We start from the raw sequence: 25,743 nt of genomic DNA on the forward strand, positions 1-25,743 counted from the left end.
TTTTGCCTACTTGTTTTCATGGGCCATTTTTTGAGCAATGGCTTTATAACTCGTCAGCATGTTGATATGAAAGGCATTGGACTTCAGAAATTTTGATGGAGATAGGAAATAGTTTTGCCACAAGGAAAAAATTCATCATGTGATGAAACACCCAACAGAACCACAAAATCACACAATATGCTGAGTTGGAATGGAGCCACAATGGTCATCATGTCCAGCCCTTAGCCCTGCACAAGACCATCCCCAGGAGTCACACCATGTGCCCAAGAGCATTGTCTAAATGCTTCTTGAACTCTGTCAGGCTCGTTGCTGTGACCACTTCCCTGGACAGCCTGTTCCAGTGCCCAACTACCCTTGAGAAACCCCCTCCAAAAATTCAGACTATTGGTTAATAAATACACTGTGCCAAAGGTAAAATATCTTGGGTTTGTTTTCTAGTTGTTTTTTTTTTTAACAAGAGCTGAAATTTTCAGAATCATGTGGTTCATTGTATTGGTAGATAAATACAGAGTGCCAAAGCTAAAATACCCAGGGTTTTGGTTTCCATTTATTTTTTTTTAGGAGACAGGATTTGTTTTTTTTGCAAAAATACAGTCCTCTCATTAATAAAATATTGCAAATATTTAGTTAGTAGTTATTATTGCTCCTCAGTGTTTAGCCTAACAGAAAGATTAACTTCTTTGAGTCCACAAATACATACTCATATCAGACTAAAATATTAATACTCTAATACCAGGAAGGAGACTGAACTAAAACAAGCAAGCTACATAGAATATTTTTAGGTTTTATCTTTTACTATTATCTATTAAAAACTCCAGAAAACCAAATTGTTACTGATAGTAGCTCTCCTACCATAGTTACTCAGCTGTTTTGTTTGCCTAATTCTTCTTTCTGTAAAGTTTATTTAGGGAACATGTGGAGGAGTTAAAAAGGACCACTGCATGCTCAGTTCATGTATAAGATGTGAAACACCCACATCAGTTTTATTTTCTACTTCTTCAGGCTTTTAAGATGATGGGGAGTGATGGTGGTGGCGAAATAAAAAGAAAAACCCCAAAAATATTTTCCAGAGTATATAAACCAAAAGATGACAAACCAGAAAAGAGTACCTTACGCAAACATATTTCTAGGTAGGATAAAAGAGCAGGGTACAGCAAGAAAAAGATTTTATTACTTTACCAACTTTTGTGATCAAATGCATGTGAATGCAGTAGCTCTACGTCTTCAGCACAAATGAATGCCATACCCACAGTTCCAGTAACCTTTATTCTATTGAATTACTTCTCAAAGCTTCACCTCTCTCTTTTCACAAAGTCTTGCTGATTTTTTTTTCCGAGAGAAAATAAACAGAATTTGTCATGACCTTTCTTCTTTCTTTAGCTGGCTTGTTCTTCTCCTTTTCCCCTTTTCAACATGTTCAGAGAAGTTTCTCCTTCTCTTTTCTTTTATTTTCTCACCTCTTCACTGCTTGAATTCCTGCCTCATTCATCTCTCCTCCATGAGCTTGTACGCATTTTACATCTAACTTTTCGTTACTTTAGCAGAGGTTGTAAGAGACGAGGTTTCCACTAGATAATGGAAACTTCTAACTCATTGCTGATTCTTCTTGATTTCTCTAATGTTTTCCCTCTGATGTCTTACAAAGTAATGCTGCTTTTAAGAGTGACTTTTCCTTACACTACACCTGCACAACACTGCATACAAAAAGCTTTAACTTCTAACCCAGCAGAAAGATATTTGTACAATAAGCACAGCAATCCTGATTCAATAAATCTAAGGTTTATTTACCCCTCAGAATCTGCTCTTTCTTCTTACCTATAGTTCCCTCAGGTGGGAAGCTATTTACTTACAGATAGTTAATAGGAAAAACAGCTCAAGAGTATTGACTGACTTCAGGCTGTGTGTAGCTGCAGCAAGGTGTGCATATAGGATATATTTATTACTGTCCTCAGCTGATATTTTAAGAATAATGCATTTCTTCTACAAAAATACGATCCCTTTTAAAAATCTGATGAGCTTTTTCTACTGCAATATGTGATTCACATATAAACTGTGTTTCATGTGGGCGTTTAAATCTAGCAGTCTACACACAAAACATCCCTGAGCCTCAAGACATCTCTAAAACCATATGAAAGACACTGCTGTAGTCTGAGCATTTAAATTCTTCTTTAGAGTTATTACTGTAACAGTTTATAAAGAAAATACTCATGCATGCATCCATTTAATGTGTAAACAGAACACTGTCATAGAAAAGCATCATACCAATTTTTGAGTGAGGAGTGAAGAGCACCCTAAGTGACCATGATATGTGGGTTAACTGACTTAACCAAGGGAAATATGGCTGTGATAGTGGTGTTCACACCTTCATAACCTGTCTAAAGTGCTCACACTTCAGTGTGTTGAAAAATATGTCATGTTTCAACACTGTACAAATCTGAAGATGTAGTGCCAAACAGGGATTTTAATCAAACTTCTCAGTTTAATTTATCAATGTGATGTTTTTCACACAGATTCGCAAAGGAAATGTAAGGACTTTCCTTCAATTGTTTTAAAGTTATGATAAAGAAGACATAAATCTATCCTAAAAATTCTGGTTATTAGCAACAGCAGTTTCCTTCAACAAACTTGATTTTCATTTCTGTGTTTTAAGAACAGAAAATTTTCTGATGGGTTTCACAGGTACAAGGATGACTGTTCAGCTTACAGAATAGTAGGCAACTACAAATACTAACAATAATTCAGGCCATAGAATTAATTATTTTATTCCAGAAATTTAGCAAATGTAGTTCCATTTTTAATACCTGTTCTATGAATTGTTATTGGCAGTGAAAAGGCTATATAAGAAATAAATAGTAACGGACAGACTTATTACTGGAGTGAACAGTGAATTTTTACGATACCACTGAATGAGAGGAAATGATACCTGGCTTAAAATGAATGTCTGAAAAAAAATCTGCGTAAAATAAAATAAGTCATGGCTTCAGTAAGGGTATAATCTTCTTTTTTTTTTTCTCTCCCTTCCTTCTTTGCATGACAAATATGTGCTGGACTGTGCTATCATACTATTTATGTATACGTTTTAGTTGCCTCCCTTATATAGACATTTTGTTGCAGCTTGATAGTGTGGTTATATTTGATCTGTGTTATTCAAAGTGTCTCCAGTTTGGTCTTTGCCATTGACTGGGTTTCTATAGGGAGCAAAACAACACAGGTGAACTTGTAGTACTGATATTCTGACTGATTTCCTAGGAAGTTCCGAGTAGAGAGCATTTTCTACCTTGACCTGAATGTTCATTTCCCATTTCTTGCAAATATTAGTTGTAGTTCTTTCCCTAGTGAGTGGGAAAAACTCCCAGAAGATCAGTGACTGGGAAGGGTTCACTGAGGCAGCTGCAGGTAAGTATTTGTAGGTATGACCCCTTCTCAATTTCACATCTCGTACAAGTCAGTTAACACAAGAACAATGGTTTATGCATAGCAGAAGAATCTGATCCAAATAAAACCCAAGATGTGTTTTGAGAGCAAAACTGTGATATGAAAATTTTTACAAAATGCACTTTTAAAAAAAATACATTTCTTAAACACATCTTGCAATTAGGGAATCTATGTAGTGGCAACAAGATTTCAAGAAGCTTTCAGATTTTCCATTTGTTATCTCTAGCTACTGGAACTAATATTTTTCTAAGAAATCAATGCTGAAATGTTAAGAGACTGACATGCAGTGGTACAAGATCCAAACTAGGACAGAATAAGTAGAAAACATTTTTTTCTAGGGTTCATGAGTCTTTCTTACCCCCTCCGGGTACAGATTATGTTTCAGGACATTTGAATAGCAGCATAAAAAAATCGGTTCCTTTTGTAGCTAAATGAAGTATGAATTAAATTTGTTATCAGATGACCAGTATCTGCTAAGCATTTTCCAGCTGAGTAAGCTAATAAACCTATTTACTCTTTCTGCACAAGCAAGCACAGGCCCATTAGCTGCAGATGCCTTCAGCAATATTCTTTGACATATAGAAGGTCATTCTCCTTTCATTGTCTTCATATCTTTATAGTTTAATGGTTAGCAAAAAGAACAGCTGCAATAGTTCTAATTAGTAATTTAAAATTGCATTTGTAGAATTTTTATCCTCTTTGACCTCATTCTGATGGATTAGTGCTTTATATGCATTTACTTTGAAAACTCTTGATTTAAACTGAAATTACCTTTGGTAATATAAATTGTCAAAGGCTTTATTAAAATTTGGTAGCAAAAATACCTTGCACATCAAAAGACCTCACTCTTGTTCTTTTCTTTGTTATTCAATATTTGAATGTTTGCTTGCAAGATCCTTGGCAAGTGGTGGATCAGGCAGAAGCTAATGGATGATTTAATTTACCATGTCTTTTGACAGGTACTGTGTACTTTCCTATTTTGTGACAAGGTGACAGGACCGGTTCAGTTTTCTTATACATTTCTCAGGATCTGTTGCATCTTTTTAAGCCTTTGCGGTAGGGTAACTAAAAGGAAAATACATTACTGCTTTTATTGTTATTATGGCTGTGTTTTTTTCAGCAACACCAGTTTTGGCAGCTACACTGGCTTTCTGTGCTCTCTTCCAAATATTTCCCAGAAGGACACAGCCTCTTCGCAGTGCAAGTTCATAACACACAAAACATCAGTAGGAGTCAAAAAAACCTATTTTGCTTTTGCTTTATAAGAGTGATAAACTTCATGATGTTTTTGTTGAACCTATGGAGTGTTGCTTCTGGACCTGTTCTGCTTTATCAGAGCAACAGTTGTTTTAAATTCGTATCCTGCTGCACTGAATAGGACACCTGGTGGAAAAAAAATATATTCTCCCTCATTCGGTCTAGAAAAATCTCTATTGCATGTTCTTTTCCCTTCTAGGGAGTTTATATCATGCCTAGTAATAGCCAATTGTTCCTATAATTTCCTCAATTTTCCATTTTCTTTCTTTTTTTATTTTTTTTTACCTTTATTGCTCTGCTACATAAGGTTCTCAAGTTTATAAGAGAGATTTAAATATCTGCTTACACTTCCTTGGGATTCTCAGTTTTCATTTCTCACCTCAATTTGCTTAGAATGATTTCAAAGTTTCTACAGTACTGCCACAACCTGGTAGAACCTTTCTGTAATTACTTGTACCAAGCAGAGGGCAAATATTAATAAAATGTTGTTTTTACTTATAAGCTAAAAATATGAAATCCATTAAAAAATATTGATATTTTTCTGTGATTATTGATAAAAGATACTAGAAATACCATCGAGTTAAATTACAATAAATATCTGTTTTAACTCAGTCATTTTTCTTTGTTCTTCAGAGATACTCAACTGTTCAGATTTTAGCCAGGGGGAAAGAATTGTAAAGTTACTTAAGTGCTAAATTAAAATTAATATCGACAGTAAACCTTGAAAGTGGCTGTGAGAAACTTCATGTCATCAGATGAACCTTACTGCCTCAGGGTGATTTATTCTGGAAGAAATATGGCTAGTTCTATTCTTTCTTATTGCTCAATCAGTACTGGGCTTTACTGTATATTAGAAATCTTTATCTTGCTTAGCCCCCATTTCTACGTGTTCTTTGAGCTCTGCTGGCATTGACATTTTTGAATGGAAAGGCTCTCCTTGTTTTGCTTGTCTCACAGCTGTTTTCATACTTACTTTGGTTGCAGTAGAAGATAACCCAGACTTTACTTCTGCTTTTGCTTACAACCTAACCTCTTCCTGGTGTTAGAGGATTCAAGTGTTCAGTCATGTCCTTGCAAATTCTTGTTAATGTGAGAAGTTTACAACTGTATGGCATGAAAAAGTGTTTTGCAGTGAAATTCTTATCTCAAAAATTCTGAAGTATCATTTCCCTTCCACAAATGTTTGAGGGTTTGAAGGGCTTTTATATATGAACAGTTTATGTATAAATACATAAGACGAGGTTATTGTGAGAGCTCTGCTGACTTCCGAAGTCTCCATCAATTTACATGGTCTGCAAACCTGGCCTCTAAACACAGTATTTGAAAGTTTATATTGTTAGAGTTGTTACCACACATTATTTTGTTAACCAGATATCTTAAGAACCTTCTTTTATGTGGTAACCAAGCTGCCAATATATAATTCTTTAACCTGCATGGCCTGTAGGCAATCCCAGAACTTCCGTAAAGAATATACCACATAACTGACAACATAAAATCTTTGTTTTTGCGGAGGGAGCATAGTTATAGTAGAAACAAAATATGTAAAATCAAGAATATATATAAATCACAAAACCTGAAACAAAATGTAGTTTAAGAACAGAGTTTTAAATAGAAGGACACTGACCACAGCAATATTTTCAAAGGCCAAATCTCTTTTGCTCTACACTTTCATGTAGAGAAATTTACTGATGCAAAACAGTTGTTTTACCTAGGTATGCACAGTCTTGGCATTCTTTAAGCAATTTTTCATAAGAAAGTTATGCCAAAATCTACTGGAAGTAGGGATGAATTCTGAATCTTGCTCTGTACCTCACTACCTGCTCTGCACCTTTGATAGCACCTCAGGAGGGCCTTCACGTTCTAAATCCAGCTTTTTTTTTAGCAGATGGTAGAGCAGCCAACACTTGAAAATAGAAAAATGTCAAAATGACCAGGTTAAAATAAATGTCCACTGATTTCCTCCCAGCCTCCATTTCCTTGCAGGTGGCAGAGATCTCTCAGTTGCTGCTGCACTGCATCAAGTTGCATTCAGTCCCTTCTCGAGCAGTAGGAAACAGGCATGCTGACTTGTGCCATTGGCTTTGTTTGTTGCCCTCACCCCACCTGCCTACCGCCTCTGGCCCCATGCTTGAGACCTCTCTCTCTCACAGAACACATTTCTGCACTCTCCTGGAGAGGATTAGCCCTGCCCTTCCTCTGCACACTTCACCCAAAGGAGAGTGCAGCCACTAGGAAAAGGCAAACTAGGGCTTTCTCTTGACTGTCCAACCACAGACTATCAAAAAAATGTAGTAGAAATAAACAGATAAGTAAAATATACATTGTCTGTCACAGTTGAACAGATTTTTTTTTAGGAAAGTTCAGAAGACAGTTTGGGGACCAGATGCTGGAATTTGAAGTCATACTATGTTTCCGTTTCTGTAATCCATACACTGACATTTCTAGGACAATCTTAGGTTGTCTTATTATGAATATATTATAATATTCACAACTTCTGATTCAGATTTAGCTTTTCAAAGTTTTTGAGTTCCATATATAGGCAACAGAGAGGAGCATATGTCATTGAAGGAAGCCAGAAGGATTTTTCCTCTCTGTTAACATGATGGTGCTTACTTCCAGAGGAGTGATTCATTAGGTGTAAATTAGGGAGCTATTCAGTGTTTGGTTTTCTCTGAGGACCAATCTGAATTAAAGCTAGCTCTCTGTACATGAACACTTATTTTGTCATGGTACTGCCATTCAGTGCCTTTCTCCTGCAGTTCTTAGACTGTAATCTGAAAAACTATGTTAAACTAATTACTGCAATGAGCTATATCCAAGTAATTTCTTTTTAACTTGGAAAATTTCTGTGTCATGATTTGCACCTTCACGAGTTGCTGCACACACAATATTTCATCCATTATAGTAAAGAATGATAAATCTAACATATTTAATCACTGCTCCTGCCGGACCCTGTGCTACGTTTCAAAACAAAGCTAAAGCCTCGCAGCCTCGTAGTTACTGTGTCCTACCAATATTGTTCTGGTTTAGCTACAAAAAAATGAATCTCTGTACTTTTTACGTACTTGAGCACAGGGTTTGTGTGAGCTGTTCAGACAGTTTCTATTGTTGCTAGAGGCAGTTTCAAAGTCCTTTCTAGTCAGAAGTATCATCACAATTTTCATGTGCTTTCACAGCAGCAGTTAAGACGCTGGTGAAATATGGCTAACTGGAAATGTAAACTTTATGAGCACTCTCTGAATTCTTAGTTCAGTGGCATTAACTGAGACAACAAGGGAAATAGGATTGTTGCATTTAACAGAAAATAGACCTCAGGATTATGTTTTTCATTCTCCTTACTTTTGTACTACTTACATGAATTTTAAGACAATATAAAGTAATTAAGTGTTAAGCTAGTATCTTCTGCGGGTTAACATCCCTGAATGCAATGCTAGACTATGTTCCAACCTTCTACTGCACCAGAGTTCTGGGGGCAGGAGGAAATAAATTCTCCCGATTTCTTCAAATCCTTCCCCCTCCCATCAGTCCTGCTACCATTCCTTGCACTTTTGTTTGGGTTTTTTCTAGTATTTCAGATTAAGGGCTCCAATGAATAATACTCGGACAGAATTCCCATACAGATAAGAAAAAACTTCATACTGTGTTTAAGTTCTTACTACAGCGTTTGTCCTCCTGATCTTTGCACTTACTTCATTTGTTTCTGGTACACTAAACAAAGGACTACTTATTAAGTGCTTTTCTGTTGACCTTAGTAAAGGCTACTACCTGTAGCATTCCCAAGCTTCACTAAGACTGGAGATTTCTAATAAGTCAAAGTTACATTACTTGAGAGGAGTGAAACTTTCAGAATAAAAATAACAACAGGGATGTGCTTAGAAAAAAAAATTATTGTGTTAGTAGATGCTTATCACTTAATAACAATGGAAGAGCAAACCAGGGCTTTATTTCTACAGTCCGTCTATAAGCAAGGGATAGATTGAATTTTTGTTGTATCTTGTAAGGCAGGTATAAACTTATGAAAGAAAATGCAAAACTGCATACATGTAAGGCCTTTTATATGTCCACTGCTTTTTGATGTTATTAAGGTTTCTGTCCAGCACTGCTTTCAGTCTCAGTTGCTTTGACTTTAATGGGGAGTTTCAAGGAACCATCATACAGCAGCCTGTAAAGGAAGACTTTATGTATTTTTTTCGTATGTGAGTGCTTCATTTAATAATTATTTAGAGTGCTTCATTTTAGTAATTCAGTTTAGTATTTTAGTATTTAGTATTTTTAGCATTATGAATTTAGTAATTCATTTAGTATTTAGTATTTTAGTATATTTAGCAATATACTAAGAGTATATTGTTTTTAGTTGTGATGTTCAATTTTCCTCTTTCACTCATTTCTTTCAGTTTGATCTAATCTGAGTTGGCACAGGAACTGTGTGAATATTTATTCCATTAAATATCATTAAATATTCCTTTAGATGAGCTTTAAGAAACCTCTTGAACTTACTTTTATTTTTAAGCTATTTGTATTGCATTAAGATTCTTCTTATGTTGACAAAGTAGAAAATACATAGACCTACCATTGACTGACAGACAAGGACTGATCTAATAATAATTCACAGTATTACCAGTAGATCCCTGTAATAAACAGAACATAAGCTTTCAGAAAAAAATAAGGCAAGAAAAGAACTGCACAGAACAGCCGGTCTGTCTCCTGCCACTGCAGGATTGGTGATGCTGAACAAATGTTTGGTCTAACCTTGTTTTCAATGCTTCCAACAATGAAAAGACCATAATATCCTCAGCAGGTCTGTTCCTCTGCTTCACTATCTTTGTTAGAAAGTTCAGCTAATGTTTGACCCGAGCCTTCCCTGTTTCAGAATAAGCTCCTTATTTTTTTACGTATGAAAGTAGAAATGGATTATTCCTTCCCTTTAGCAACAACCTTTCATGCAGCTGAAGATTGATATTGTACCCTGTTGGTCTTATCTCTGTTACACTTATAAGCAAATACTTTTTCAGTTTTTTCTCATAGGCTGTATTCCAGAGTTCTGGTCAGTCTCTCCTCTCTCTTCTGTCAAATCTGCGCACAGCTGAGGCCCTAACCTATACTGCATGTGAAAAGAGAATGACTTTCCATGCCTTGTAGCTTCTGCTCTTGGTTTTATGTTCCACTATCATGTTTATTTCTTTCCAGAAATAGCAATATGAGTATTACCTACTCGTATTTAAAGTGTGCTAAACTGTAGCAGTGGACAGTTTTGTGTAGAACAGACACAATGCAATTGGTCCTCTAGCTGGTATCTTAGAATTAGTTCTTCCTTCCTGAGTTCAGTGTCCTGTACTTGTCCTTACTGAATCCAATCCTACTTTATTTATTTTTTTTTTTAAAAGATTCCTTTAGTTTTACAAGATAATTGTAAACCTGTCCTCATGCTGTCCCAGCAACATGGCTGTCCTAATGACATCCTGTCCCATCTGGTGAGAAAAAAGACAAATTGATTGCCTATTCATCCATATTAAATGTGGACACCCCATTTAACATAAGGAAGTGGCCTTAAGTTACACCAGGGGAGGTACAGATTAGATATTAGAAAAAAAAAATCACTGAAAGAGTGGTTAGGCATTGGAATAAGTTGCCCAGCAAGGAGGTGGAGTCACCATCTCTGGAAGTGTTCAAGAGGTGTAGGGATGTGGCCCTTGGGGATATGGTTTAGGGGTGATTATGGTGGTGCTGGATTGATGGTTGGACTAGATGATCTTGAAGGTCTCTTCCAACCTTGATGATTCTGTGATTTCAGCTGTGAATGGCTGGCTGGAATACAAGTTTTTGACTTTCCATTAGTTCAATTTAGGTCATTTAATCTAGAATGTACCTCACATTGTCTGTGACATTGCTGACTTTGTCATGTGGGCCAGTGTCAAAAGACAAGAAAGTCAGTGCAAGAGGCACCTAAAGCTCCTCCTCACATATGACTTTCTGTTCTTATGCAAAAGGAAATCAGACATTCAGTTCTAGACAGGCAATTCAGTTCTAGACAGGCAAAATGTGACCTGTCACTCCTTTCCTTATGCTGTGCCAAGTGCTTATATATCATTACTTATTCTAAAATTTTTCCTTTCCCCAAGATTTCTAATTACTACAGCTTTATGACTAGTCATCCTCTGTTCCTTGCCCCTTCCCTTTAAAGGTTTAAGTTCTGTTTTCCCTTTGTAACCTCTTAATACCTAGTCCATTCTCCACAAGATATGAGATAATGTAATAGAATTTGTGAAGTAAATGTTCCCACTTGTCCTACAAGCCACAGCTACCAAGGAGGAGTACGCTTCTGCATAGAAGTAATGTGGGAGCCTGCTGCTCCAGGTACCTCTCTCTGGTTACCCTGGGCTCTGCTCAGGCAGGCTAGAATGAAGACACTTCATGGAAAGCCAATTATAGAAAGTCATTTAAAAAAAAATAAATCCTTGAACTAAAAGGGAAAAAGGCCTACAACTAACAACTCTTTTTTTGCCCTCCATCTGCTTAGGAATGTGCTAAAAGCAGTTATTCCAAAAGTTTTCCAGAGTTGAGTGCATGCGCTAGTCTAATTATTTTCAGACCTGTCTTCAGGTGGCATAAATCACCCTCTGGAAATGTGTTTTTTTCTCTGTTTGTTATAGAAGGATACTAAACAAACAGCATATACTAAATAGCTAATTTTTCATAGGCTACATGCAGACATGGTTATTAAGGGAATTTCCTGAAGTTACTCAGCAGAGCAGTAGTAGAGCTGGGAATAGGCCAATGCTTCTGAAACCCTTGATTTGGCTGTCCTGCATCTCTAATTGTTGCTTCTATACATTGTATTACAAAGGAGAACTTTAATGTGCAGCAAAAATCTAGAAAGGCCAACTTTCCTATGTATTTGTATAGAAAAGTATTTATTTTTTCCTCGAGATTCTGAGAACTCTTAGAATATGAGTATTGCTGAATGTAATACAAAATTTCAATTTTATTTTTAAGCTATTTTGAATTCCAGCACCTACCTTAAGTAAAGTATTATGCACCAAATTATCAGATGTCATTGTGAAAACTGCCCTCACAGTTAGGGTTTGATATAGTATATATTATTATACTAATGGAGACTGATATGATTCCACCTTTTTATAGTATTTTATATATTACCGATTTTAGTTTTTCCTTTGGCCAATGTAATTTAAGATTATTGGAGAGAACATTTAAAAGAAAAATGAAGTGTATTGCTCAGGGATAAAGTTTGACAGAATATTTGTACAGCCTCTCAGCATTTTCAAATTTTCGATATAAGTTTTTCAGATCTTGTGCCTAAAGGAAACTGTAATAAAATAATGACTTAAATGAAGTGAATCCCATGGCAAGTAATCGGAATGGTTGGGGGCTCTCTGTTTTGCAATTTCTGATTATTCTTTCTGTTCTCTGAGGAGAAAGCACATCAGTTGTAGAATACACATCAACACAGATGGAAAGATCCATTTATATGCTTGACCTCTGTATATAATCAGAGGCAGTAGTGCTTGCACTGCTGGCAGCTGGCCCTTGTGGGTTAGAATCCAAGATTTAACTGTGAACTAAAATGCATACAACTGGCACTTTGGAGGAAGAGTGATGTGATTGTCCTTCAACAGTCATGTCAATAAAATGATATTGATAATGGAGTCCCTTCCACCCAAAGGTACATACCCGATATTGAGGACATTGTTAAAAATTAGGAAACCTTATGAGGAAGACAAGTAGGGCACATGCATATCCTGTAGCTGAATCTAGGGACAGAAGAGAACTGACACAGAACTTGGAGTAAAATCCTGGTGAAGCAGACAGTGCTGTACATCAGAAGCCATGGTCCCATTGGTTTAACTCACCTGCCATTCGCGTTGCTGTAACATCCTACTGCTCTCTCGGGGTAGCTGCCTGCAGAGCAAAGACTTGAAGAGGAGAGCTGGTGAGTTGTCAATGTCCAATATTTCTTTGATGAGAAAAGAAGTATATTTTATATTTATAATGTGTTAGGAAGAGAGGAAGAGGCCAAGATCTCATGGGGAAGAGGTGCAGTAAAACTGCAATGTGAAGAGAAGTGTGAGGACAGACCGTTCATACCCTTGGGACCTCTAAGGATGAAAGCAAAAAATACTTCACCATTGCTGCTCTAGTGGCTTGGAACACATTCTGGTTGTTTGTCTTAGTACAGAGCTGAACCTACTGAAGAAATTTAGGGTGGATATGATTGTGATACCTTCAATCACATTTAAAAACTTTTCAATGTTAACAAAAACTTGACACTGAGATTGAGTGAAATATTGCTTAAATTCATTTAAAATCTATCCAGGAATTAGAAAAGTGTAATTTTTTTCTCAGAATACAGAAGGACTTGAAAAGCAAGTTTTGTAGTGCTGTATCAGAAAAGAAAGAAAAAAGGTAAAAAATCCAAATTAATTTAAGGTTAATGGTATCTCTTCTGAGATTATAAAGCCAATTCTAAGAAACTGTCTTGCCTGAGGCTACTGACTTCAGTTTTCTCTCATAATTAATCTTTCTTACACTGTGTGTTACATTCAGTTGCAGTAAGACAATTAAGCTAAGAAACGTGAAAGATAGATATTATCCTCTCCACTTTATGTCAGTGAAATAGTTCTTCTAACAAATAAATCACTGCAAGATTTGTAGGACACGGAAAACAGCTCCCTTTTGTCACTGATAAGAAGTGCCTGAACACAATTGGTTTTTGAGTAACAATAGTAAAAATTATATGTCTTATTATTTTCATAACACATCCTCCCACAATATTCAATTGGCCCAGATTAAATGCTAGGTGTAACAGCAAGGCAAGAATCAAAAGTTGTTTCGACTACTTTTCTTGCTTTTTTCATTTTTTTGCCTTTTTTTTACACATATTATAAACAAAGTTCCTGAAAGGCATGCCATAAAATAAACTGGCAAAACAGCGCTACCAAAGTAAATTAAGATTGCAAATAGAACATATGTTACTGGAGGTTTTTCTGAGTTCTCTAAATTGCATGAATTATTTTATTTTATTTTATTTTATTTTATTTATGGATTACCTCTAGTATTTTCAATTTGAGGGCTTGGGGGGTTTTGAAGGGTTTGTTTTTATCGCTCTCATGATATCAATATTAATGTTGAGTCAAGGTTCATTTTCATAATATACACAGATGAGGAAATGTTGTTTTTATGAAGTTCAACCACCTAATTTTGGAGGCAGATCTTATTCTATATCAAAGCTGCTTTAAAAAAAAAGTAAATTAATACAACCTTCCTATTGTTAGAGATTTTGTTAAACTCCAGAATATATAATATGTAGATATGCTAAAATATGAAAGGAAGTCTTTGTCGTTTAGAAATTGCATACTGCAGACCAGAACTTGGCCTTCAAATACAGTTGTTTTTTAAATGTTCTCATAATTCCTTTCCTTCCATTTGAAACTGCTCATTTTTCAAGACTGAGTCTATCTCAGAGAATAAAGCAATTTCAGTGCATTTTCTTTTGAAAATTTTTCAGGGCCGAAGTTGGTCAAAAGAAAAGAGACCCACAACAATTTGGCTGATTCCCTATTTGCATGACAGGGCCCAGAATTAACTGGTAGCTCATAGATATATATCCTGGTTTTAGAAATGGTAACTGACCAGTTCACTCTGTTTTACCTGTACATTCATGCATTTTACAATAAAGTTCAAGAGAGTCATACCTAGGATTTAGGTTATGAATAAATAGTTGTTATTTCATCTAATAGTTGAATATTTAAAATCAAAAATATGAGTCATACTCTGTACCGGAGTAATTCCACTGACTCCAAAATTATATCATGAAATAACTTTTTTCTTCTGGTTATATTCCATATGAACAATGTTGAAAGCACAAAACTGTGCTGAAAGAATGCTAGACCAATCAAGTGAAGCAATCAAATCTGGAAATGCCTGTGGGCGAAAGCCAATTCAACCTTTACTTCATTCCCTTGTGCATAGAGATTTTAATTAATTACATTATCACAAACTTTTCCCCATGAAATCCCTTCTTCTGTTTCATGGTATTTTCCTTCTGAACTCAGTGCAATTCTTACCTCTATGAAATCAAAGGGAGTCTTGCAGTCATTTCTAATAGAACTTTCCTAAGTTAAAGCTTCAGTGAATGAGACAGAAACAACAGCTCATCATGGATGCACTCTGGGCCAGTCACATAGGGGTGCTTTTGCCACTTACTCCCAGTTGGACTTATTTAAGCCTCCAATATGATTAGCTCCTGTTGCTCCAGAAATAAAAATGGGTTATGCCTCTTTATAACTTGATGGCACTAGGGTACACTGTGCACCGGTATCTACCAGAGCCCTATACTCCTGATCCTGTGGAAAGGAATTGTAATACATTTTTAGAAGAAGTGGAGATTCTTGTTAGCAGTACGAGAGTAGTGCTGCCTCCAGACAGGTGGAGGAGAGGGACAACCAGCTGACTCCAGTATGCAAGAATCCGACAATATACTCTATTTTTCCTGCCCTGATGAAGAACTGTAGCAGATGGAGTCCAAAGGCATGGACTAAATGAACTCAATGGACTTTTTTAGGGATGGTCCATAAACTAAGGAAATTATCTGTGTGTAGGGGTATGTGTGTATATAGATACATCTATTAAGGGATGGGAAGAGTGGTGATGGTTAACTGAAATGTACTGGAAAATGTAGGACCTGGTCATGGCATAAATTATATGGAATCAAGGTGGATACTGTCCCGGTTTCAACTGGGATAGAGTTAAATTTTCTTCTCAGTAGCTAGCACAGTGCTGTGTTTTGCACTTAGTATGTGAATAATGTTGATAACACACTGATATTTCAGTTGTAGCTAATAGTGCTTACCCTAAGTTAAGGACTTTTCAATGTCCCATGCTCTGCCAGCAAGCAGGTGCACAAAAATCTGAGAGGGAGCATGGCCAGGATAGGTGACCCAAAGTGGCCAAAGGGATATTCCAGACCCTAGAATGTCATGCTCAGCGTATAAGCTGGGGGGAACTGTCTGGGAGAGACCAATCACTGCATTGGTCAGCAAGTGCAATTGCGTTGTACATCACTTGTCTTCCTTGGATTTTATTCCTCTCCCTTTCATTACTATTATTATTATGTTTTACTTTATTTCAGTCATTAAACTGATCTTATCTCACCCTATAGGTTTTACCTTTTTCTGATTCTCTAACCTATCCCACCAGGGTGAGTAGTTGTGAGCAAGCGGCTGTGTGGTGTGGTTGCTGGCTGGGATTAAGCCACAGCTACTTAAGCAGATGTTTCTTTTTTGGGCGTGTTTTGGTTTTTTTTCGTCCCCACTAGCTTTCCAGATCTAAAGTACTTAGAAGACTCAGCTTGTTTAGTATAACCAGAATTGTCCTAATATTTAGTAAGTCACTGAATCAGCTTTGTCATATAAACCTCAACTTGGTACTTTATGTGTCAACATATAAATATAGTTATTTAGTCTTTCTGAAACCAGGCAGGGCATGAAAGGCTTGAAAGATTGCTTAATAATAAGTGCTTGGTTTTATCTGATACAAGGAAAAATGACAGGAGAATGAATATGAAAAAATACTTTCTCTTGGTGAACAGAAGACAATGAATAGATATATCAAAGACCAGATCAAGTTGAGCACAAACGTGAAAGCAATCTCACGTGAGTTAGGAGAAGGGAAGCTGATGCTGAGTGGAAAACGAGAGAATATTATCTTTTGTTTAGAAATGCCAGCTGATTCGAGAGCTTATATTTCTATAATTTTCAGGGAAAAAGCAAAGTTACTAAAAAACAGGGACAGTGTGAGAGAAGAGGCATTTCCAGTAGAAGAGAAAGAATGAGATAAACTGAAAGAATTTGATAGCACTTGAGAAGCAGCTTCTGAAAGACGTCATAGTATTTGACATAATTAGTGGCATAAAGTGGAACAGTTGAACTTCATAGGATTCAGAGTATTATTGAATCTCTGTTTGAGACTCCTCACTTGCCCAGAGCCTACTTCCAGGATTTCATCAAACTATTTCACAAATATCTCAACATTACATAAACAGGAATTTTATTTAGCATATTTTTACTTATCTATTTTATGGTTTCCTGGTCTGGAAAATTTGATAGCTTCATATTGCTGAGAATCATGATGTCACCACATCATGATGTGTATTATGTTGTTGCTTCTTGAGTCATGAGTTGCATATTTTTCACAATAATGCAAAAGTAATTGAAATTTTAATATTTCATATGGGAAGATAATGTGATTAAATGTACAGATAGGATTCAAGTAGACTCTCAAAACTCTGACATCTATTTGCTGGCAAGTATGGAAACTCTAGCGACAAATAACAATTTTTCAGAGGTTGAATAAACAGCCCATGGCTGTCTGTGTTAGCCACCTCCTTAATTTGGAAACTGTTCTTTCTCTATGGTCTTTCTCAGACAAATGGGAAAGAATTATACTTGCCTTTTTGAGGACAGAAATCAGCTCTGGCTCAAAGTTAAGGCTTTAGGTTATTAGTTCAAGAACAGTGCTGTACTAACCACAGATCCAAGATCCTGGAGACCTTAGGCTGAAATAAATTTACAAGCATCCTTTGAAAAAATGAGCTAGAAATAAAGCTATCTAGAAAGTTTTACCGTGTCTGGCCATCCCCATGTGCTGTAAGATGGGCTGGTGGAGAAGAAGACTGACCTGGCTGAACAGAGAGCTTTTCCTGGAACTCAGAAAAAAAATGGAAAGTTTATGATTTTAGGGAGAAGGGGCAAGCAACTCAGGAGGACTATAAGGACGTCATGCATGAGGTTAAGAAGGGAGGAAAGTAGAAGGACCAAAGCCCAACTAGAACTTAATCTGGCTGCTGCTGTAAAAGAAAATAAAAATGTTTCTAAAAATACATCAGCAACAAAAAGGAGGAAAAGGAGAATCTCCATTCTTTATGAGATGCAGGGGAAAACAGTAAAAAAGGATGAGGAAAAGGCTGAGGTACTTAATACCTTCTTTGCCTCAGTGTCTAACAGTATGACCACTTGTTCTCTGGGTACCAGCCTCCTGAGCTGGAAGACAGGGTTGGGGGGTGGAATGAAGCCCCCATAATCTGAGGGGAAGTGGTTGGTGACATGCTACACAACTTAGACACCCTTAATTCTGTGGGCCGAGGCCAAGTGTGAGAGGTTCTACAAGGCCAAGTGCCAGGCCCTGTCCTTGGGTCACAACAACCCCAGGCAGTGCTACACATTTGGGGAAGAGTGGCTGGAAAGCAGCCCAGCAGAAAGTTCCTGAGAGTGCTGGTTGACAGCAGCTGAATATGAGCCAGCAGTGTGCCCAGGTGGCCAAGAAAGCCAATGTCATCCTGGCTTGTATCAGAAATAGTCTGGCCAGCAGAACCAAGGCAGTGATCTCCCCACTGTATTCAGTACCTGGTGGGACCGCACCTGGATTCCTGTGTCCAGTTTTGGGTCCCTCATTACAAGAAAGACATTGAGGTGCTGGAGTGTGTCCAGAGCAGGGCAATGAAACTGGTGAAGGGTCTGGAGCACAAGAGGTGTAGTTGTGGCACTTAGGGACATGGTTTAGTGACTTGGCAATGGTGAGGTTAATGGTTGAACTCGATGATATTTAGGGTCTTTTCCAACCTGAATGATTTTATGTTTTCAAAGTGGTGGTTGCTCAGTGATTAGCCATGCATAATTTTAAAAGTGCTTCTGAGCTTAAAAATGTTTGTGGACATGCTAAGACACTAAAGTACATTAGGTAAAAGAGGTTCTTTCACCTCTTTCATGGCTAAGCCAGTTACCCCAGTGGAAGTCACTCAGGAAAGTATGAATAATGTTTGTACTGATCTTTCTGAGAAACTTTTTCATTTGTGTGCTTGTTTTAAATAAATACGCATATGTACACAACTGTGAGCTGTCGCACTCACAGTTGCAGTGTGCCTATAGATAGAGTGTGCCTTCCTGAAAGTGTTTGGATTATTACACGTGGTGAGGACAGCACGCCTGTGTTAGTCCTCTGGGAAATACTGGCTCAATATGAGGCAGTAAAGCTGTGATGAACTGCACGGGGTTCCAAATTACAGTACACCTACCTCTGATGATAGATGTCCTCCATCATTATTATCAAAGTGCTAGTGAATGCTGCCTAAATAAAGTCTCTGCATTCGAGCAGAGTGGGTGCTGCTGCTGCTGTTAGTGCAGCAGCTATCATTGCAGGAAACTGGGGCTGGGATTTCATCCATAACGTACTTTTAAGTTTCCTGATGAGAGCTGCTTTGGAAAGCATTAATGTTCTGTTCTTGAGATGTCTGTATGCAGCTGTAGGTTCTACAATATATTTTAAAATGCTATTTAAAACCCCTGCATTGAGTTTGGATAAACCAGTCCTGAGGCCATGATTATACTAGGAAGCATGAAGCAGGCAGATTGCTTGAGATCAGCAGCAGAAGAAAATGGATTAATGATGGCTTTCAAAATGGAAGGAAACCACTTTTGGATTTTCTGTTTTTCATTGGTGGTTGTTTTGGCTTAGTTTTTTAAAGTGAGACAGAGAAAAGAAATGAGAACAACATATGTTGTGGAGGAAGAGAAGCAGACCATGGTCCAGTTTAGCTGGCCAGGGCCAGTAGATCCCATTTTTTTCTTCTCTGAAATGTTACCCACTATGAACCTACTAGAAGATCTCAGCCAAGTCAAATTACACCTATAGGTTATGTTTTTAATCATCTGTGTTCAATATCTCAAATATTTTTTATGTAATTTAAACTACGTATATATAGGTAACATGAACTTTTATTCTGTATAGATGGTGATGACATTTTAACTCAGAAGCCCTATGAAATACAGCTTTAGGAACACAGAAATTGAATTTCTTGCTCCTCAGTACAAGAAAGACATTTGGCTCCTGGAGTGAGTCCAGCAAAGGGCTACGAAGATTACTAAAGGACTGGAGCATCTCTTGTACGAGGAAAGGCTGAGGGAGCTGGGCATGTGTTAGCCTGGAGAAGAGACGACTAAGAGGGGACCTTATCAAAGTATTTAAATGTCTGCAGGGAGGGTGTTGAGAGAATGGAGCCAGGCTAATTAAGATGAGAGGCAACAGACAGAAAGTGGAATACAGGAAGTTTTATGTGAAAGAGAGGAAGAATTTGTTTACTCTGTGGATGACCATGCACTGGAACAGATTGTCCAGAGAGGTTGTGGAGTCTCCTTCTCTGGAGATATTCAAAAGACATCTGAACACAATCCTGAGTAACGTGCTCTAGGATGACGCTGCTTGGGCAGGGTGGTTGGACTAAATGACCTCCAGTGGTCCCTTTCAATCTTACCCATTCTGTGATTCTGTTAAATTATTCTAAGGAAACTAAGGACAACATATTTAATTAATATTTCCTATCCAAGGAAAGAGAATGCCAAAGAGTTAACTGTATGGGAAGAGAACTTTGTGTTTTAATAGGACACTTAAGTAAACCTGGAAGCTTATTTTCTTCCCTTATTGTGTTCTTTTGAATAGCATCTTTAGTAATGTGTGTTTGGTAGTATTACCAGTCCTTGTAATTGTTCACAATAATTCACAACTTCTGTGTAAGGATAAATTTGCATCTGGATAGCAGGATTTTAGGTCTCCCCCAGCTTCTTTTGCTAAAACATATCACATAGCAGGTGTGATCTCCCTGGGCACTGTGCCAGTCACTCTCACAATTGAAAAAAAGTGTTTCTTGCTGTTCAGATGGGTCCTTTTGTATTTAATTTTGTAGCCATTCTCCAAGGCTGCATTGCATAAAAGTGCCTTGTGATCTTGTGTGAGTGATTTCTGTAGGTACCTAGGTGTGTGGGTGGAAGAAGTTATGAGGATACAGTAGGCTGCAGAGAACAGCATGCAGCAGTCTCCCAGGCACTGATAAGCTCCTTGAGATTGGCACTCTGGCAGTCTTTGCAAGAACCAAGAAACTTGGGGCACCAAATGCTGGCCAAACCTGACCACCTGCCAGGACTGGCAGCAACAACCAGTCGTGTGAATGAGACCACATTCCAGAGGGTGCTACTGTCACATGTGGTCAGGCTGCAGGATTCTATATATAAGTGATTAAGTGAAGGGCCCTTTGAAGGACTTCCTGGATGTCCACCTAAGAGCCCCTGTGTGCTGTTATGGCCCCACGACCTCTGCACATACAGCTGGTGTTGGCCTCCTGGTTTTGCAGTGGTGGGTAATCAGGAGTGTGCAAGTGCAAGAGGGTGTGAACAAAGACTTGAATGGGCAGTGTGAATGATTAGCAGTTATTAATAATAACAGATGGGTTCTATTAATGAAAGCTTCCCTATTATTATTCCCTCAGTATTTTTTGTGATCTATCTTCCACAATTCACTCCTCTCATCAGGAAAAATGCATTTCTCTCTCCTGCACTGAAGCCGTATGTGGCCCTCAGGTTCTTTCAACAATTGGTACTATCTCACAGAATCACAGCATGGCTGAGATTGAAAGGGACCCCTGGAAGTCATCTGGTCCAAGCCCCTTGCTCAAACAGGGCCACGCACAGCAGGGTGTTCCAGGACCACATCCAGATGGCTTTTATTTACCCCTGGGGAATGAAACTCCCCAGTCTCCCTGGGCACTGTGCCAGTGCTCAATCACTCTTACAATTAAAAAAAGGTGTTTCTTGGTGTTCAGATGGATCCTTTTCTATTTAATTTTGTAGCCATTCTCCAAGTTCTTACTGAAATAACAAAAATCAGAAGGCAAAATATAAAGCTGCAACCATCATTCTTTATAATTAACATATGATTTTTAGAGAGTAGAAAAAATAATCAGTGAGTTTTTGTACTAGAGACTGGCAGGACTAAGTTTATTTTTGTCTAGTACTTATTTTAGCTAGCCATTTTAGAGATCTGAGGCCATCAAATTTACCAATTGCAAAGTAGTCTAAATCCATGTCTAAATCATTCCCGTTTTATTCTTGTGGCTGTCTCAGATCCACATCCATATATGTACATTATTCTTCTGAAAGATTCTTGTGGTGAGATTCAGCTCCAATTACCTACATTACAGGTTATGTAGCTATGTAGGTGTCTAAGCTCACACTATAGTTATTAGAGATCTTGTCAGTGGAAAGAGCTGTTCTAACTATTCATCTGACCAAGTTTAATTTCTACTTTTCAATGTAATTAATTGACTCAATTTCTACTACTTCTTCATTGGAGCTAATGGAAGCTCAGGCATACAGCTCACAGAAAAACACCTCTACTGAAGAAAAGTAAGTTTGAATCCAATTCTTAATGATATCACAGAAAAAAAAGCTGGTGAAATGAACCCCTGGTTAGTGGCATAAGTGTGATCTACTGTCTCGATATGATGCAATTTTTTATCAATAAATTGATGGTATCAAGTTGAATCAGAGCAATAAATAGGTTTTGGAGTGTTGTATTGTTAAGTCTTCATAACTAAATGTCCACTTGATTTTTTTTCTTTGATTGTCTCCAAGAGTAAAAATTAATTCCAAACAGCAGCACAAGAGAGCAGTGGGTTTGTAAGATGGTGACTGCACTATTATGAATTCCTTATTGCAACCTTTATGGTTACTCTTTTTTTTTTTTTTTTTTTTTTGCTTCTCGTTGGGGAAATTCTCAAAGAAAAGGTTTACTTTTCCATTAAAATTATAATTGTGCTGTTGAAAGGATTGGTGGCAAATGAATGCAATAATATATCAATGAAAATAAGAGAGAGCCTGAAAACAGTTTTATTTCAGTACGTTAAGGGCATGTAGTTACAGATAATGACAAATAGTGCAGATCCAAGTTGAAGCAACAGGACCATACAAGAGTTACTTCTACTGGAACACCAGCTTTTTAGTGAATAAGGCACACCATTTCCAAAGCTGAAGGAAATTCTCCCCATCTAGAGGCTAATGCAAAGAATTGCTCACCTACTTCTAGTTTAAATTCTGGCTGTATGTTTGGTTTGTACCAAATTAACCCCCAAATCTTGGTGCAGCCAAACTCACAGTCCAAATCCAATCCTAAGAGTTGCATGCCAATACTTTTCACTGACCTGATTGTCAAAGCTGGTTAATGCAAGTCATCTTTCTTCTTCAGCCACTGCAGCTGTATGTTACTCTTCACTTTCTTCTTTGCAACTAGCCTTTTTATTTCTCTCCCTTTATATTGAAATATTATGAGCAGCAGGACTTTACTCCACAATGGCTCCTCAGTTGTGCTGCCCATTTATGGGCATATAGTGAAATAAGATTGAGTCTAACTGTGAAAGTTTAGCAAAGCAGAGACACTCATTTCCTGCTGTCAATATCTATTAAAACACTTAGAAGCAGGGCAAAATCTTGTATTTTCGAAAGAGCGTTCATTTAGCTTCTCCCAACCTTTCTGAGCAGGTACCACCCTCAAGAGGTGATTTGGTATTTCATCATCTTGCTGCCAATGCCGTGGGGAGCCTTTAATGTTAAATGACTTAAATTTGCTCTGCACCTTAGATATGTTTTCTTGTGCACTGTAAAAATCATCCCTTCTGTTTATTTGGCATTGGTATTCTGTGAATGCATATAAGTGGCAGATATACAGCTATTTTACTGTAAGCACAGCACGAGGAATACCATGAGAGTGGAAGTCAAAGGTTGAGCACCGGATTGTGCAGAGAACACTGTTTTTGAAATAGAAGGAACATGGCCTTGGAGGCAAGATATAGACAGGACTCCATCTTTGCTAATCAACTCTAGGAAAAAATAATTAGCTTAGTGGCATGAAAATCTTGTACCATCTCCAATATCTGCTTTGCATTGAGCTAATGAAATGACTATGGCATACCAAAGAAAGATACTGCCTGCTGAGAAGTACGTACTCTTTCCCTTTTTTGAAAAATCTTTCTATGCATTATAACTTGGAAGTCAGCTTTATCATCAAATCACTGGTTTTATTACTTAAATCAATGACTTATGGTATGAATCAGGTCTGGATTGCATGAATATAATTCATTCCTAACTGCTTCTGTAGACACGCTATGTTGCCCTAACAAGGGGATGAAAATGTGTGTCACTTTTAAGTACTCCATTTTAATTTCGGATTCCTGCTCTTTGCTTAGAAAGTCATATGTGTGAAAACAAAAGTGAATAGTAACAAATCAGAGCAATCCACCAAATAAATGGAGTGGAGGAAAATTGGATTCCACCTCTTCAAGCTTACTTAATTGAAAATCAGTCAAAGAAACTGAGAAATCTTCTTAAGAATAACAGGAAATGATGATTTTTCTACTGCCTTTGGAGTCCGTAGGAGAGTAGAAGAAATCTTATGGCAGAGACTGAATACTGGAGTTGTTTCAGTCACAGCAAAGGTTTTCATTCCATTATAACTGAAGTAATTGCATGTATTGAAGTCTACCAGCAAAATGTTGCACGGTATATTTATCTTTATATGGGAAACTTTACATTGCCTGCCTATGCAGTGTCAGCTCATATCACTCTTTGTGAAGTGTAATGATGGAATTGGGGCATGTGGATCATGATTTGTGGGCTCAATATACCATAAACTCTTCTGGTTTCAGCTAGCAAAGTAGGTCTGATTTTATTTAACAGTTCACACAGGACACATGTGCTCGGGTGACAGACTACCTTGTTTTCACTTAGTGGAGGTCGACTTGTAAGAAAATAAACACATCCACAATTTATATCATCAGCTGAACACAAAGTATTACACAGTAGTGTTGTTTTATGCTGGGACAAGAGCCTAATTAATTTGCATTAACTTATCTGCATTGCTTTCAGAATAGCATTTTTAATAGTAATTTCTGCTGCAAGTTGCAATAGGTACATGAATTTTTCAGATGCAAATCTCACTTTTCTAGTGTAGTTTGTTTTGGTTGGTTTTGGTTTTTTTTAATCCCAGTGTCTAAGTAGATATTTTTTTACTGCTAAAGGAAGAAAAGAATTTTTTTCCTTTCCTGTTCTTTTTCTTGTATCTTAGAGTTTTGCATCAGGATACTTTCATGAATAAAATGACATAGAACAGATGTTTTGAAACACCTTACTGCTGTGGTAGGGTGTGCCACAGGATGTGCACAGTGACAGCAGTTTGCGCTGTTTAAGTATTAGATGTTTTCTTGTGTTGATTCCGATTTGCATGGTGGCTGCATCCAGTCTCTATGCTTTCAGGGAGCAGTCACTGCCTAGCTAGGTACTCCATTTATTCATAATCTGGTTTTGGTGTGCTTTTTATGGGCTCCCAGGGGGCAACAACATTCTTCTGTCTATCAGGCTCTGGAAGAAAAAATGCTGAGGTTGTTTCTAATTTCTGCTGTAGATTATGATAAAGTTTGGTGTGATAAACCTTGAGACTCCACATACCGGAATTGTTAGGTAATGCATTGTGTTCAGCAACTTAGATTTCAGAAAGCAATTCTCTCTAGTGCATTTATCACATTTTAGGTTGTTTTTTTCCTGTGTTCACTTGCAAAACTAAGCATGTTCTCAGTCCTCAGGAAATTTATCTCATTTAAACAGTTATGAATTATTAAAGCCAAACACACTTTCCTGCTTCCTTTCAGTAGGAGCAGTTCCTACTGCAGTTCCAGGAGTTAATTGGTAAATACTTTCACAATAATTTTTAGAATCAGTTACTGTATTACAAGTTCAGGATTTCTGTAGCCTAAACCATTGACCTAGAATCTTGTGTCTGTTGACTGTCACAGTCAGAAAACAATTTTTTTTTTAAAGATGAAGTAATTTAAAAACAGTACTAAAAGTTTTTTTCCAGGCGCTGCTCATAAATATATTCAATTCCTTAAAATGCCAAGAAAGCTCATGTATACACACATATTAGAGTAGATTGGTCAGCCACAAAGTTGTGTATTTCCAAGATAGTGTAGCTGCTGCAACCCTCTGCCATCCCACTTGTCAGATAATGGGAGGAAGGACAGTCTGAGGATCTCACACACAAATCTGGTGAGCTAACTGGGAACTGGTGGACTGCTTCTAGCAACAGGGCTTGTTTTCCAAATGTTCTCATGTCACTGCCTTGTGTGACAGAGCACTATCTAAGAAGGTGGGAGTTTTGGCC

General features: G+C 37.4%; 1 protein-coding gene across 11 annotated transcripts in view; it reads left to right on the forward strand.

The window, feature by feature from the left end:
* DLGAP2 (DLG associated protein 2) overlaps positions 1-25,743 on the forward strand; it is a 402,991-nt gene that overhangs the window by 215,718 nt on the left and 161,530 nt on the right. The window lies entirely within an intron of this gene.

This window comes from Neopelma chrysocephalum, unplaced genomic scaffold, assembly GCF_003984885.1.
Source record: "Neopelma chrysocephalum unplaced genomic scaffold, ASM398488v2 Primary Assembly neopelma1_80b, whole genome shotgun sequence".
NCBI lineage: Eukaryota > Metazoa > Chordata > Aves > Passeriformes > Pipridae > Neopelma > Neopelma chrysocephalum.